Genomic DNA, 6,354 nt, shown 5'->3' with positions numbered 1-6,354 from the left:
TCCTTTCATCTCTACTCCCCTTGAAATGATGGGCTGTCATCATTTCTTCCCCCACCAACAATACCTGGTGGTTGGACAGGCCTAAGAGATGAACAATTACACCAGGTAGGTGCGCTCCTTAGAACAATCAACCATGGAAGATCAGAAGGGCAGCACTTGCACAGGGAGACATCTCAGAGGGCAGGAATGCATAGGAAAGAAGGACACAGGGAAAAGGTACCCACATGGAGGAAGTGGGAAGACAGCTGTTACATTGTGGGGATTGCAACCAATGTCATGAAACAAAATGTGTATATGGACTTTTGAATAGAAAATGAATTTGCTCTGTAAACTTTCACTCAAATCACAATGAAAAAATATCTGGTGGGTTGGGCCAGGCATCGACAAATTTTTTCTATAAAGGGTCAGGTTGTATATATTTTAGGCTTTGCAGGTTATGTGGTCTATACTGCTGCTACTGAAATCTCCCCTCGTAACATGAAAGCAACCATAAACTGCATAATTGTGGTTGTATTCAAGTAAAAGCTTATTTACAAAAAGTAGGCAACCAGGCTGTAGTTTACCAATCCCTGGGTTAGAAAATGGGATGGCGCAATGTGGCTCTGAGCTTTCTTGTTCTCTACATATACAAATACGCGGGTAGACACAGACATACTCCTGCCTCTAGGTCTTTAGAGTGTTGTTTTACTCCCTAGAATACCCTCTAGTGCTTCAGCCTACCCAAATCAGTAACAAGCCCTGGTCCCACCATTTGATAAGGCACCTCCCCTCACATCCTAAAAAAAAAAAAAAACCAAACTCACTACCATCAAGTCAGTTCCAACTCACAGTGACCACCACTGGGTTTCCAGACTGTAAATCTTTACAGAAGCAGAGTGCCTCATCGTCCCTCTGTGGAGCGGTTGGTGGGCTCAACCAACCAACCTTTTGGTTAGCAGCCAACTAAATGTTTTAACCACTACACCACCAGAGTTCCTTTCATAGCTTAACTCAAACTCTCACTCACTGTCCTCGAGTTGGATCCGACTCATAGTGACCCCTCTTTGGGTTTCCGGGGTGGTATCACTATGGAAGTGGATTGCCCAACCTTCCTTCAGAGGAGTGGCTGCTGGGTTTGAACTGCCAGCCTTCTGGTTAGCAGTCAAATGCCTTAGGTACTATGCTACCAGAGTATCTTGGCAACTAATTGTTTTGTTTCTTATTATTCAGCTTGATTCTTGAAATGAACTACTATTTCGTTGAGGCAGGGTCCATGTTTAAGATGATTATCAGGTGTTCATTTCAGTATCTAACAGGTGTTCATTTCAGTATCTAACATTCTGCTGGGCATTAAGGGGAACTTTAAGGAACCATATCACCTGGCTCCCACCAGCAGGGGGCCAGGAAGTGGAAGGCCCAGCAATGACATTAAGGCACACGTGGCAGCCCCCAAGGCCCTGGAAGCCCAAGGTGTACAGGAGGAACAAGAATGTGGGAGGGCTCCCAGAAGTAGAAGTGAAGGATGTGGACCTTCCAAACACAGAGCAACCCTTCCCACATTTCCTGTGCCTGCCCCACCAATGACCCAGACCCAGACAGTCCACGATCACTTATGAACGCAAGAGCAGGGCGGGACTGAGGATTGCCAGGCCTTTCTTCTGAGGCCTGGAGCAGGTGAGCACATTTACCATTTGCACCACCCAGAGACTCCATAGATGGAGGTGGTTTCTTTTAAGTATATAATTAGCATTATATTCTACGCACTATTCTACAGTTTGCATTTTTCACTTAATGATAAGTTGTGGAGGTATTTCCACAGCAATACCTACAGCCTTACCCAGAGCCATTCTATTTATTAGATACCACTTACAGACATTTTTGAAGTCCCTGGTTGGGGCAAATTGTTTGCACTTGACTGCTAACCTAAAAGTGGTTCAAACCTGTCCCCCCATACTGTACAGCAGGGGCCTGGCAATTTGCTTCCACAAAGTAAATTCTATGGACCAGTTCTACTCTGCAGCACATGGGGTCACCATGAGTCAGAAGTAACTCAATGGCAACAGGTTGGCTCGAGATTTTTTTGGCACATACATTTTAAAGCTATTTTCTTACTGGAGGGCATTTAGCTTGTTTCTACGTTTCTGCTGTTAAATCAACAACACAGTGAAACTACCTGGGTTGAAAAAAACCAAACACCAAACTCACGGCTGTCAAGTTGGTTCTGACTCATAGTGACCCCTCCTTGGGTTTCTGAGGCAGTATCTCTACGGAAATAGATTGTGCAATCTTCCTTACCTGGGTTGAAGGTGTATTTATTTTCCATTTGAGGAACTACCGGTAGAATGCCCTCCAAAGTGGCTGTACCAATTTATAGTCTCCCAAGTAGGGGATGGGCGTATACAAACCATTTTCCTATACCTAATTAAAAAAAGAAAAGCTTTTTCACTTTTGCCAAACTGATGGGCAAAATATTATTTTAATTTGCATTTCCTTAATAACAAATGAAGTTCAACTTTAGATCATTTGTTCTTTGGCCCCTCAAGTGTATTTATCCATCAATTACTTACTCATATCATTAGCCTGCATTTTAATTGAATTTTCCTCTTACCAGTTTGTAAGAGCTCTTTGAGTATTGTAAATATTGATCTTCTGTCTTTTATACATTCTTTTACATAAATGTTTTCTCTGGCCAAAAGGGAAAAAGAAAGGGACAGAGGATTTGCTGAAAAGGGAGGCCAATGGCCTGGACCTGGACCAATCAGCCCAACCAAGCACAGGACCCGGCAGTTGCTTCTAATCCTATGAAACTCCCTCGCCCCATCCAGCCCGGAGAAGCAGAGGAGGAGCTCTCAGGCTGAATCGCCTCACTGCATTCCTGATTTGGAGATGATGAAACGAGGACCAGAGATGGTCCCAAAGGTAGGAGGCAGCAAAAGAGCGAGACTCGGGCGTTGGTGGATTTGATCCTAAGATTCAATCATGTGGCTGCCAACACACCCATTTTAGGAAGGCTCCCGAGGGTATTCAGAACCAAGCAGCCATAAATAGAACCAAATACATTCTCAAAGGCTCTGAGAGGGTAAAACTGGGGACCAAGATGCAGCCGTCCTCATCTCGCCTCTCTACGTCCCAGACTCCATGGCACCCAGGAACCTGCATGTGCCCTTGTGGATGCCCAGACCTAGAGAACAGACTTCACCCGGGGCACCCTGGTCCAGGCCCCTCCTGACAGGATGGAGACACCTCTCACAGGCCTCCCTGCACCCAGCTGCCTCTTCTGCAATAAACAAGAATTCCTGGATGAGCAAGCTAGGTGTCACCTGCTTACAACACATCCTGGTAAGTTCGTGGGGAGATCCAGCACAGTGAACAGCTGCGCAGTAATGAATGCTTCACAAATGTGACCTGCTGCCATTAACCCACGAGCCCATCATTTTCTCATGAACAAGGGAAAATGTTTACAACTCCAGATGGGTGACTAGAGATGTCTTTTTGGATCATCTTTCATGCAAACAAGGAGCTCTGGTAACACAGTAGTTAAGGCATTTGGCTGCTAACCAAAAGGTGGGCAGTTCTAAACCACCACCCACTCCAAGGGAGAAAGATGAGGAAGTCTGCTTCCATAAAGATGTACAGTTTTAGAATATGGGGCAGTTCTACCCTGTCCTATGTGGTCGCTATGAGGAATCAACTCAATGGCAGTGGGTCTGGGGTTCGTGCAAACTCTGATTAAATTGTAGAAGCTCTAGCAGCTACGTCAGGAGCAGGCTGTGGAGTCCAGGACGGGTTTGAGAAGGTGCAGCACTCGACCGGCAGTACCTGGTGTGGACTGGGAGGGCAATGGGGCAGGAGTGCTTCAGGTCTGCCCTGAGAAGCTGGTCCAGTCTCTGGCAGCTTTGCCCAATTTCATTACAACTCTGGTCCCTGCCACCGTAACCACAGGCCACAAGAAAATCCTCCCCTTGTGGACTGGGACCCATCTCCTGTTAAGGGGTGTTCCATGGATAATACTGGTCAATGGCAGAGAACAATTCCAAGAGGAAGTGACCTTACCTCCCACCAGCTGGCCTGCTCACAAGTAGTCTTTCCATGACACTCTACAGTGACCAGCCATTCCACTGTACAATGATGGGGCTCTTTTTCTGTTCTCCTGATTTTCATTTGCTCTACAAATACCTGCCAGGCACTGAGCCAAAGGAGAGGCAAGACTCAAGATACCGTCCAAGATCAGAGTAGGGAGAAGCAAAGAGACAAGAAAACCAACAATTTCACAAGGTGAGATTAATGCCCTCATCTTACGTCAATCCACTGCCCAGTTTCTATCACCCCCAGGGATCCTGCATGATTAAGGGCCTGGGAAGGGGAGATTGAGGAGGCAGAGATGACTTCCTGCACAGGAATAACCCACACTGTGGCTCCACAACCAACCTGAAAATTCCCCGAGACAGAGCCTTGCTTAAAGTCTCACAGAAACCAGCCCACACGGAGCAACACACGGAGCACTCAATAATCCAGATGCACCAGGAGACACCTAGAGGCGGTGGGAAGGAGGGCACGTGGCAAAGTTCCAGGGTCTGGAAGGGAGAGGAGTGGACCCTCCAGACACAAGAAGCACTTTACCAATTCTTCCTTCACAATCAATGGGACCCCCAGGGTCATGCTCATATGCAGGAGCAAAAATGGGCAGAAAGTGAGACAGGAAGAGGCCATGTCAGCAGCCTGGTGACCACCAAACAGGAGGAAGCAGTCCAGCCCAGCCTAGGACCTGACAGCTCCCATTGCTCATACAGTTTCCAAATCCCCCCACTGAGAGTCCACAGCAAAGCCAAACTCTGTAAGAATGCCTAAACGGTTCATCTCCACAAATGTTTATCGTACTACATACCAAAGGGGCCTGCTAACACAATGGTTAAGCACTAAACTGTTAACAGAAAGGTGGGTGATTGCAAGCCATGGGAGAAGAGACCTGGCAATCTGCTCCCATAAAGATTACAGCCTAGGAAACCCTATAAGGCAGTCCTACCCTGTCTGATAGGGTCACTGTGAGTTGGAATCCACTACGTGCCAGGCACTGTGAATTCATAAACAAGGAAAACCACAAACAAGATCCCCACCCACACAGAGCTTTTGCAGTTTCACCACTTCACAGAAGCGAGAGTTCAGGAGGGTGAAATAACTTGTCCAAGGGTGCCTGGCTCACAAGTGGCAGAGCCAGGATCTCTAGGCCCCAAACCCAGTGCCCACCGACAGGCACTTACCCAGGACAACCTCACCACCACCACCGCTGCCGCCAGAGAGTGGGAATGAGTCTGGGAGTGCAGGCCACGTCCTGCAGGACAGAAGGGGGCGCTGGCTAATGCAGAACCAGCAAAGCCATCCAAGGAAGAGTTCATCCGTCACCGGGAGACTTGCACAGTCTGGTGTGTTCTAGGCAAGGAAAAGCAAGAGGAAGGGGTTTCAGTGTAAAACACCAGGAAGAAATCCAGACTGCCCGCTGGGGCCCAGAGATCACTGTGAATTTAAACGTCAGCCAGGTGGTCTGTCAAATGGAGGGTTTAGAGATTGACTTCAGGGATTATTTTTGGGAAAAAGAGCTAATAGACATAACACGTGGCACAATTCCAAACAGTTTGCAGGCAATTGACAAGTGGCTTTGGGGGCTTAAAGTGCCAGGAGCCGGAGGTCCAAAGATACCATGAAACCTGGTTCAGTGGTAGAATCTTCATCTCCCACGCGGGAGTTGTAGGTTCCATCCCTTGCAAGGTCAGTGCACCCCGCTCATAGCCACTACTTGCTTGTGTGTAGAAGCGTGAGGGCTGCTGTGGTGCTGAACAGGTTTCTGCGAAGCTTCCAGCCTGAGACAGACCAGGAAGAGAAAACTAATTCCCCAAATCTGACAACATTATGGATCACAACGGTTCCATCAGCAAACCAGCATGGGGATGGCGCAGGATCCGGCAGCCTTTAGTTCCCTGGTGCACAGGGTCCCCACGAATCGAGGCACTACACGACAGCTTGTTATAATGTTATAATGGTGTCTCTGAGGCTTGGCTTCAAACCGGGCCCCCCCCACGACTAGCTCCAGGTCCCCGCTTCCCAGCATTAATGAAGCACTAAGCAAACAATGGCCTCAGACATAGCAACGATTGAACCAGGAGCCAACCCTGGGCTGAGGCGTTGACCTCCGACAGGCCTTTCCCTTCTCGACTTTCTGAGGGCCTCTGTTTCCCCTAGTGGGGGCGCAGACCATGTGCCACTCAGTACACTCACCCAAGGCGCCCCTACCAATAGTGAGGGATGGCAGCCGGGAGAGAGAAGACGACGAGGCAAGGTGCAGCATGTTAGAACCGGGAACAGGAAGGGGAAGACGGCACA

The 6,354-nt window shown here is 48.2% G+C and overlaps 2 non-coding genes across 2 annotated transcripts; both read right to left on the bottom strand.

The window, feature by feature from the left end:
- Nucleotides 1–1,469: 1,469 nt before the first annotated feature.
- Nucleotides 1,470–1,603, bottom strand: LOC122152213. Its single transcript, XR_006164451.1, has one exon. It is a non-coding gene; the product is annotated as a small nucleolar RNA SNORA71 (small nucleolar RNA).
- A 2,931-nt stretch (nucleotides 1,604–4,534) lies between these two features.
- On the bottom strand, nucleotides 4,535–4,652 carry LOC122152212. The gene has a single exon (XR_006164450.1). It is a non-coding gene; the product is annotated as a small nucleolar RNA SNORA71 (small nucleolar RNA).
- Nucleotides 4,653–6,354: the final 1,702 nt, after the last annotated feature.

Source organism: Orycteropus afer, unplaced genomic scaffold (genome assembly GCF_000298275.1).
Source record: "Orycteropus afer afer isolate SDZICR_OR568_19922 unplaced genomic scaffold, OryAfe1.0 scaffold00020, whole genome shotgun sequence".
Taxonomy (NCBI): domain Eukaryota; kingdom Metazoa; phylum Chordata; class Mammalia; order Tubulidentata; family Orycteropodidae; genus Orycteropus; species Orycteropus afer.
The sequence above is the reverse complement of the archived record's forward strand: the minus strand, read 5'-3'. Positions and strand labels throughout refer to the sequence as shown.